General features: G+C 42.4%; 1 non-coding gene and 1 pseudogene across 1 annotated transcript; both read right to left on the bottom strand.

The window, feature by feature from the left end:
* Positions 1 to 2801, bottom strand: LOC136118444 (N-terminal kinase-like protein; annotated as a pseudogene).
* A 6748-nt stretch (positions 2802 to 9549) lies between these two features.
* Positions 9550 to 9622, bottom strand: TRNAG-CCC (transfer RNA glycine (anticodon CCC)). The gene has a single exon. It is a non-coding gene; the product is annotated as a tRNA-Gly (tRNA).
* Between the last annotated feature and the right edge of the window lie 286 nt (positions 9623 to 9908).

A 9908-nucleotide genomic window follows, 5' to 3' on the forward strand; every position in this document is an offset into this window, starting at 1 on the left:
TCAGTCCACCTTCCAAGTTCTCAGCTTCATGGGGTCCTTGGCCACCTTTTTCTCAGCGCAGTTGGCCTCCATCTCCCGCTGATGCTCCTCTCACTTCTTCCAGCTTAGCTCGGTCTTCGCCTGTTGGCTCTCAGTCTCGGCTGGGCACCAGCCTCCTCTGATGTGCTGATAGGCCAGCGAAGGGGTCGCCTTTGTCATTAAGCTCCGGTCCATCCCAGTTATACTCGCTGGCCAGCTGTGTGTCCTCAGGGGGCAGCTCTGGGAGATTTGGCTCCTGCCATCCCTGCTCCCACGAGCCGCTCAGCTTCCCAGCTGCTCCAGTCTGACTTCGGGGCTTTGTGGCCGGGGTTGCCGCTCTGACCAGCCCAGCTGTCTTGGCCCCCAGAAGTCCTGGTGGGCCGACACAGATTTGGCCTCCTGCTCCAAGCTGCCCCAGTCTTCGTCCTCCCATCTGTTGGCGGCACTGCTGTCCTCTTCTGTGTCCTTGCCCTCTTGTGTCTCCCAGTGGCCTTAGGTCATGGGTATGGCAGGGACAGGGGTGAGGGCTGGGGAAGGAAGTCCCTCGGGCATGGATCTCTGGGGGACGTTGGTCTCGGCTGGAGCAGCTGTGGGGTGTGCATGGATCAGCATAGAGGTGAGGAAGGAGACCCCGTGTCATGGCCCAGCCTGTGCAGCTGGCTGCATGAGAAGTCCACTTTGGCCAGCTGTGTAGGGCCCTCTGACACAGACTCCAGTTTGGACAGGCAGCTTCGAATGGCCTTGAAGGCTTCATCCTGCACAGATGTCTCAGAATCCACAGTGAGGCTGTAAGAGGTCAGGCAGGATCTTGTGGTCTTAATCGTTCATCGAGTAGAGGTTGTGGGTGGCAGTGAAGCCCAAAACACCCGTGACCTGGGATGGTGCAAAACGGTCCTTAGTGGCCCAGCTAAAGGCGGAGGTGAGGACCCTGTTTCTGGTGCTGGTACTGAAGTAGAAGCTGATTTTGCCCAGGCAAATGGTGGCATTGCACCGAATGGGGCCCTGTTCGCCCTTGGCCTGCAGCTGCGTGAAGAGCTTCATCAGCTCCATGGTGAGGTTGGCCTCATTTAGCTTTGGGGCCAGGAGCAGCATGGACTTGACCATCTGCTCCTGGGGGTCATGGAGAGCCTACTCCTATAGGGTCACCGTGTATAAGTACTGTAACCAGGGAGCAGCAAATGTGCTAGGTGTCTTATTTCAGGACTGTTGTTCTTTACAGTAAAAGTGATTTGTCAAATGTATAATTAAATGCAATTTAACCTTTATACTTTTATGAAATTTTTCACATTCACTTTTTTTTGAGAAGTCTTCATCAGGGAGTTCCCTGGTGGCCTAGTGGTTAGGATTCCACGCTTTCACTGCCATGGCCTGGCAGTGAATCCCTGGTGAGGGAACTGAGATCCTGCAAACTGTGTGGCATGGCCAAAAAAAGAAAAGTCTCGGGCTTCCCTGGTGGCGCAGTGGTTGAGAGTCCTTCTGCCGATGCAGGGGACATGGGTTTGTGCCCTGGTCCGGGAGGATCCCACATGCTGCGGAGCAGCTGGGCCCGTGAGCCATGGCCGCTGAGCCTGCGCGTCCGGAGCCTGTGCTCTGCAACGGGAGAGGCCACAACAGTGAGAGGCCCGTGTACCGCAAAAAAAAAAAGAAAAAGAAAAAGAAAGAAAAGTCTTCATCAGAAAGGGTTGATTTAGGAAATATGAACATTATATTACTTAATTCTACATACTTCCAAGTGCTGTCCTTGTTCTTGTTCAATATTGTGTAGTTATATTTGTATATCTGTTAATTTTTTCCTTTTTGGGTCTCTCCAGTGCATTTAAAGTGAAATAACTTAGATGTGACTTTTAAGGAATATATTCATTATATAAACCTAGTTGAGTTTATATAATAGCATTATTACATATATTTTATTAATAAAGTTACTAGATTTGCCTGCCTCCCAAGCACTTAAACTTTAAATGGAGAAAAAAAATAGACAAACATAGAATGCTTTATCAGTGGGATTTTGGGTCTCTACTTAATAGAAATTGGCTTTCATTATATACTTTTTTTTTTTTTTAAATGTCACAATCTTGCATCAGTTCTGCACTTTTTAATTTTATTTTATTTATTTACTTATTTTATTTAGTTATTTTTGGCTGCGTTGGGACTTTGTTTCTGTGCGAGGGCTTTCTCCAGTTGCGGCGAGCGGGGGCCACTCCTCATCGCGGTGCGCGGGCCTCTCACTGTCGCAGCCTCTCTTGTTACGGAGCACAAGCTCCAGATACGCAGGCTCAGTAGTTGTGGCTCACGGGCCTAGTTGCTCCGTGGCATGTGGGATCTTCCCAGACCAGGGCTCGAACCTGTGTCCCCTGCATTGGCAGGCAGATTCTCAACCACTGCGCCACCAGGGAAGCCCTCATTATATACTTGATAACCTAAGGCAGCTCCTTTTACACAGTTAAAAGTCTGAAAACACTTGAATTTTACTAGGTGTGTCAGGAAGAAACTTTACATGGGCTTCTACTTCTTAGAAATTTTCAGTATTTTAATTTATTGAGTACCTACTTTGTATAGAACCCTGTGTCAGTTGTTCTGAAGGATACTGAGACTGAATTTCTGCCCCCCAGGTGTTTACTAGCTATAGGATGGGCCATGACCCAAGGCACTGTATGATATGTCCAGTGAGTATTGAGGAAACTTCACTGGAGAAAAAATGAAATTACCAGCAGTTGAATAGTCTGGGTAAACTTGATGGAGAAGCTGTGATCTGAGCTGGACCTTGTGCTAAGCACAGTGCACATAGCACTTTATGTGATTTTTTTTTTTTCCATTTAGTCTTTCCAGCAACCCTGTGAGACAGGTGTAGTTTCCATTCCAGTTACAGAAATGAAGAAACTGGAGATTAGAGTGTATGTTTTCAATGATTCCATGTATATGTATGAAAATCATTAAAAAAGAAAAGTCTGGAAGGATACACACCCAATTTAAATATTGGTTACCTCTGGGGAGGGGCATTGAGATTTTGGAGGTGGAGGTCAAAAGGAGGCTTTAGAATTTTGGGTTGTCATTTAAAGGAAATGTATTACAAAAGAAATAAGTATTAAAAATAAAAATAAGAAACATTTTGGAATTAAAGTAACAGGAAAGGAAATCTCAGGAACTAAAGCTTTTAGAAAAGAATAGAGATCTACTTGCAAAATAGTGGGAGTCAGATTTTGACTGGCTCACTGAATCAAAAAATACAGGCATTTATTGGGACAAAACACTTGATCACCAAAGTTATTGAGTTTACATTAGTTTGTCATGGTGGAAAGCAGTTTTTTAACATGATTGTTATATCCACAAAGGTCATAACACTTTTTGGTGCCTTTAAAAAAAATTTTTTTTAATTGAAGCATAGTTGATTTACAACACTGTGCCAATGCCTGCTGTACAGCAAAGTGACTCAGTTATACACATAGAGACATACTTTTTAATATTTTTTTCCATTATGGTTTATCACAGGATATTGAATATAGTTCCCTGTGTTATACATTAGGACCTTGTTGTTTATTCTAAATGTAGTAGTTTGCATCTACCAACCCCAAACTCCCAGTCCACCCCTCCCCCCAACCTCGGCAACCACAAGTCTGTTCTCTGTGTCTATGAGTCTGTTTCTGTTTTGTAGATAGGTTCATTTGTGCCATATTTTAGATTCCACATATAAGTAATATCATATAGTATTTGTCTTTCTCTTTCTGACTTACTTCACTTACTATGATAATTTCTAGTTGCATCCATGTTGCTGCAAATGGCATTATTTTGTTCTTTTTTATGGCTGAGTAGTATTCCAATGTATATATATTTACCACATCTTCTTTATGCATTCAGTGGACATTTAGGTTGTTTCCATGTCTTGGCTATTGTGAACAGTACTGCTTTGAACATCAGGCTACATGTATCTTTTTTAAAAATAAATTTATTTATTTATTTATTTAAATTTTGGCTGTGTTGGGTCTTTGTTGCTGTATGCAGGCTTTCTCTAGTTGCAGCCAGCGGGAGCTACTCTTCATTGCGGTGCATGGACTTCTCATTGTGGTGGCTTCTCTTGTTGCAGAGCACGGACTCTAGGTGCACGGGCTTCAGTAGTTGTGGCTCACAGGCTCTAGAGCGCAGGCTCAGTAGTTGTGGTACACAGGCTTAGTTGCTCCTTGGCATGTGGGATCTTCCCAGACCAGGGATTGAACCCACGTCCCCTGCATTGGCAGGCTGATTCTTAACCACTGTGCTACCAGGGAAGTCCCTATCTTTTTGAATTATAGTTTTGTCTGGGTGTATTCCCAGGAGTGGGATTGCTGGATCATATGGTAATTCTATTTTTAGTTTTCTGAGGAACCTCCATACTGTTTTCCATAGTGGCTGTACCAACTTACACTCCCACCCACAGTGTAGGAGGGTTCCCTTTTCTCCACACCCTCTCCAGCATTTGTTATTTGTAGACTTTTTAGTGATGGCCACTCTGACCCGGTGTGAGGTGGTACCTCATTGTAGTTGTGATTTGCATTTCTCTAATAATTAATGATGTTGAGCAGCTTTTCATGTGCTTACTGGCCATTTGTATGTCTTCTTTGGAGAAATGTCTATTACCTTCTGTCCATTTTTTGATTGGGTTGTTTTTTTGTTGCATAACATTTTTTTGGATACCAGTATTTTAAAAGTTAGGGAAAAAGTTTAGTTAGGGAGTCCAAGCTTACAGAAAGTGCTCAAGATTTCATTTATTTTGGGGATCAGAATTATAGAGAGTGACTCATTTTTTTAAAAATTTATTTTTATTTATTTATTTATTTATGTTTGGCTATGTTGGGTATTCATTGCTGTGTGCAGGCTTTCTCTAGTTGCGGCGAGTGGGGGCTACTCTTCCTTGAGATGCGCGGACTTCTCATTGCGGTGGCTTGTCTTGTTGTGGAGCACGGGCTCTGGGCACGTGGGCTTCAGTAGTTGTGGCATGTGGGCTCAGTAGTTGTGGCGCACGGGCTCAGTTGCTCCGTGGCATGTGGGATCTTCCCGGACCAAGCCTCGAACCTGTGTCCCCTGCATTGGCAGGCGGATTCTTAACCACTGTGCCTCCAGGGAAGCCCTTATTTTTAAATTTATCTCAAGATACAAAGTATTTTCTTTCTCCCTATCTATGGGATGTGACATTTATTCATAATGGTGGCAAGGCAGTGTCAGTTTTGCTTTCCCAGTGCTTTGTTCAAAGTCACATGGCTAACAAGTGGTGCAGGCGGAATTTGAACCCAGATAATCTGGCTTTGAAGTTCTAGATCTCAGCTATCTTGCTACTAAAAATGGGGAGATAGGAATTCCAAAGGGAGAAGCAGAGTTTACAGAGGAAGATCAGTATAAATTATGTTCAGGTGTAGTAGTAAACCATTGTGATTGAAGGGCAAGATATTTGGCAGGCAATGATGGGAGCTAAAAGATTAAGGGATTCTTTGGGGCCACAATGTGGATTATTTTGAAAATCAGGGCAATTAATTGGCCCAAGGATGGATGGAAAGGATTCATTCATCGTACAAACATTGTATTAAAACAGAATTTCAGATACAGAAAGGATCATTCTTTGAGATAAGAAGGAGTGAACTGGTAGCACTGTGATTTATCCATCCTTTACAAAGGTTATTTCGCATCAGCTGATCGTTATACCAGATTCTTTTCAAAGGAGGGAATAAAGTTGTATCTTAGCAATTCTACTCAAATTTTACCTGGGATGCTTCCTTGAAAATGTTACCATCACTTTTTTTATTGAATTTTATTTTTTTTTTACCATCACTTTTTATTGTGGTAAATATACATAACATAAAATTTACCAATTTAACCATTTTTAATTGTATAGCTCAGTGGCATTAAGTACATTTACTTTGTTGTGCATCACTACAGTCTGTTTCCAGAACTTTTTTTTTTAATAAATTATTTTATTTATTTATTTTTGGCTGCATTGGGTCTTTGTTGCTGCACTTGGGCTTTCTCAAGTTGCAGCGAGCGGGGGCTGCTCTGTTGCGGTGTGCCGGCTTCTCATTGCGGTGGCTTCTCTTGTTGCGGAGCACAGGCTCTACGCACGTGGGCTTCAGTAGTTGTGGCACCCGGGCTTCAGAAGTTGTGGCGCATGGGCTTAGTTGCTCCGCGGCATGTGGGATCTTCCCGGAGCAGGGCTCAAACCCATGTCCCCTGCATTGACAGGTGGATTCTTATCCACTGCGCCACCAGGGAAGCCCCAGAACTTTTTCTTTCTTTCTTTTTAAAATTTATTTATTTTTGGCTGCGTTGGGTCTTTGTTGCTGCGCATGGTTCTTCTCTAATTGTGGCAAGCGGGGGCTACTTTTCGTTGTGGTGCGCGTGCTTTTCATTGAGGTGGCTTCTCTTGTTGCGGAGCACGGGTTCCAGGTGCGCGGGCTTAAGTAGTTGTGACACACAGGCTCAGTTGTTGTGGCTCACGGGCTCTAGAGCGCAAGCTCAGTAGTTGTGACGCATGGGCTTAGTTGCTCCATGGCATGTGGGATCTTCCCAGACCAGGGATTGAACCTGTGTCTCCTGCGTTGGCAGGATTCTTAACCACTGTGCCACCAGGGAAGCCCCAGAACTTTTTCTGCCCAAATTGAAACTTGTACCCATTAAACTCTAAGCACCCATTCCCTCCTCCTCTAGTCCCTGGCAATCACCATTCTGCTTTCTGTATTTATGAATTTGACTTCTCAAGGTACCTCATATAACTGGAATCATACAAAATATTTGTTCTTTTGTGTCTGGGTTGTTTCACTTAGCATGATGTTTTTATGTTTTATTCATATTGTGATGTGTTTGTATTTCCTTTTTTAGGGCTGAGTAGCATTCCATTGTTTGTATATACCACATTTTGTTTATCTGTTTGTCAATGGACATTTGGGTTGTTTCCACCTTTTGGCTGTTGTGAATAAGACTGTTATGAACATTGGAGTAGAAGTTCTATTTGAGCCCCTGCTTTTAATTCTTTTAGGTATATACCTAGAATTGGAATTGCTCAATCATTTGATAATTCTGTGTTTAACTTTTTGAGAATTCACCTGTTTTCCACAGGGCACCAATTTATATTCCTACCAGCAATGCCCAGGGGTTCTAATTTCTCCACTTTCTTCCCAACACTTATTCTTTTCTTTTTTTTAATTATACCCATCCTAATGGACATGACGTGGTATCTCATTGTGGTTTTAGTTTGCATTATCCTAATGGCTAGTGACGTGGAGAATGTTTTCATGTGCTTGTTGGCAATCTGTATATGTTCTTTGGAGAAATGTCTCTTCAAGTCCTTCCTCTATTTTTTGAATTGGATTGTTTGTACCACCACTTTTTAAATCTAGTTAAGTCTCTCATTTGTCTTTTGGCTTGAACCAAAGGCTCTTGATAATCCAAAGCTACCACTTACTTAATTTATAACATTTTGATGCAAATTGTGATAGGAAGGGTCTTGTTATTAGGAGATTGATATTAACTATTAAGTTATAATGTGAAAAACCACTTAGTTGGGGATGACTGGCTCAGATTGTTCACGTAGATACATTTTTCCTATGATACGACCACCAATATAAATTATCCACATGTTGCATAATCTCCATTAGGAAGGTGGAAGTCATCATTGTACTTCTGTTTCTTGGTTTTTCTGCAGCTAGGAACTATTCCTATTTTGATTTCTAGTTTTGACTAGGGGTGTTGTTAATAATGGTCACCTTGCATTTAACCTTTGGCCTCTATCCAGTTTCTCTAGCTCATTGCTGCAAATGAATTTTAATGTTATGCTATGAATTTTTTAATGTTAATGTTATGCTCACTTCAGCAATCCTGTAACCTCATGGTCACGCCAAACAAATATTTTCCATTGTTCTTCACCTGATAAAAAGATGAGTAGATGGGAATTCCTTGGTGGTCCAGTGGTTAGTACTTGGCGCTTTCCCTGCCAGGTCTTGGGTTTAATCCCTGGTCAAGGAACTAAGATCCTGCAAGCTGTGTGTCACGGCCAAAAAAATAAAAAGATGAGTAGAGTCAGTAATGCTTTTGCATAGATAGAATATTGAAGTTTTAATTTTTCTCTAAAAGAAATCTACCACAGGTATCTTTAGATACGTGAAAACTCAAAGCAGTGAACACTACAAGGAAAACACTAAATACTGTGTTAAGAGGTAATTTTAAAATCTAAGGACAGGGGTTCCCTGGTGGCGCAGTGGTTGAGAGTCCGCCTGCAGATGCAGGGGACACGGGTTCGTGCCCCGGTCCGGGAGGATCCCACATGCTGCGGAGCAGCTGGGCCCGTGAGCCATGGCCGCTGAGCCTGCGCGTCCAGAGCCTGTGCTCCGCAACGGGAGAGGCCACAACAGTGAGAGGCCTGCGTACCGCAAAAGAACCCACAAAAAACCCCCTAAGGACAGAGTTTTCTTAAGCGTTGCCAAAGAGGTCTGTTACTCTGAGTAATTATATGCCTCCTGAGGAAGTATGCAGTGACATTTGGTATCACTCTTTGGAATTAGCTAGAAAGAGTTTGTATGTTCAATGTATCATTCCTGCTGGCTTCCTGAAAGTATTGGTTTAAGTGACAGGTAGAATCTATGTTAGCCTAGCTTACACACTTCAAAATGGAAATCTAGATGACAAGGAAGTAAGCTCCTTAAAGGACTTTGTCTTTTTTACTTTTGTATGCTCTAGTAGGCACTTAGGAAGCATTTGTGGAATGAAAACATGTGAGTGGACAATTGCTTTCAAACATTTACTCAAAAAAGTGAAATGACTTGTTCATTTTTGTAACCCCTTTGCTAGGCATTTACTTTGTCACTTACTCTATTCTCCTAATTCACTTAAACATTTTTCTAAATTCCAAAAATTTGTTGACATCTTTTGTTATTTGTCCTTTTTTAAATTCCTTTAGTCTTTTTTTTTTTTTTTTCTCCTCTCTCGGCCACTGTTCTTCCTTTAGTCTTCATTGTCATCTTTTTCTTTTAAAAAATGATTTTACTGTTGTTTTAGAGTTGGTTAGGGAGAGAATCACATATGACTAGTCCACTACCCACCTATTCACATTTATTCAGTTAATCTTATTTTATTTATTTTTTTATTTAGGCTGTGTTGGGTCTTCGTTGCTGCGTGCGGGCTTTCTCTAGTTGTGGCGAGCCGGGGCTACTCTTCATTGCGGTGTGCGGGCTTCTCATTGCGGTGGCTTCTCTTGTTGTGGAGCACGAGGTCTAGGTGCGTGGTCTTCAGTAGTTGCAGCTCTTGGGCTCTAGAGTGCAGGCTCAGTAGTTGTGGCTCACGGGCCTAGTTGCTCTGCAGCATGTGGTATCTTCCCAGACCAGGGCTCGAACCCATGTCCCCTGCATTGGCAGGCGATTCTTAACCACTGCGCCACCAGGGAAGTCCCTATTCAGTTAATTTTATTAAAATTTAAAAAAAAAAAATATTTATTAATTTGGCTGAGCCAGGTCTTAGTTGCAGCATGCAGGATCTTCACTGCTGCATGCAGGATCTTTAGTTGTGGCATGTGGGATCTAGTTCCCTGACTGGGGATTGAACCCAGGCCCCCTGCATTGGGAGCACAGAGCCTTAACCGCTGGGCCACCAGGGAAGTCCCTATTTAGTTAATTTTAATATAAGCATTTCCCCAGTTAACCAACATCCTTCTAAATGACTGCTTGATATGTCATTGAGAGAACATACCTTAAACTTTTTGTAACCCCTGTTGTTGGAAACTTGGATGTTGCTATTACTGTTTAAATAAACCATGATAAAAATTTTGGTGCATGAAACTTTTTCTAAATTTCAGGTTATTTCCTTAGAAGCAATACTTAGATATATCTTCTGATGTAGGCTATGAACATTTAAAAGCTATTGATTATAAAAGTTATACATGT

The sequence above is a fragment of the Phocoena phocoena genome, chromosome 2 (assembly GCF_963924675.1).
Source record: "Phocoena phocoena chromosome 2, mPhoPho1.1, whole genome shotgun sequence".
NCBI classification, from domain to species: Eukaryota; Metazoa; Chordata; class Mammalia; order Artiodactyla; family Phocoenidae; genus Phocoena; species Phocoena phocoena.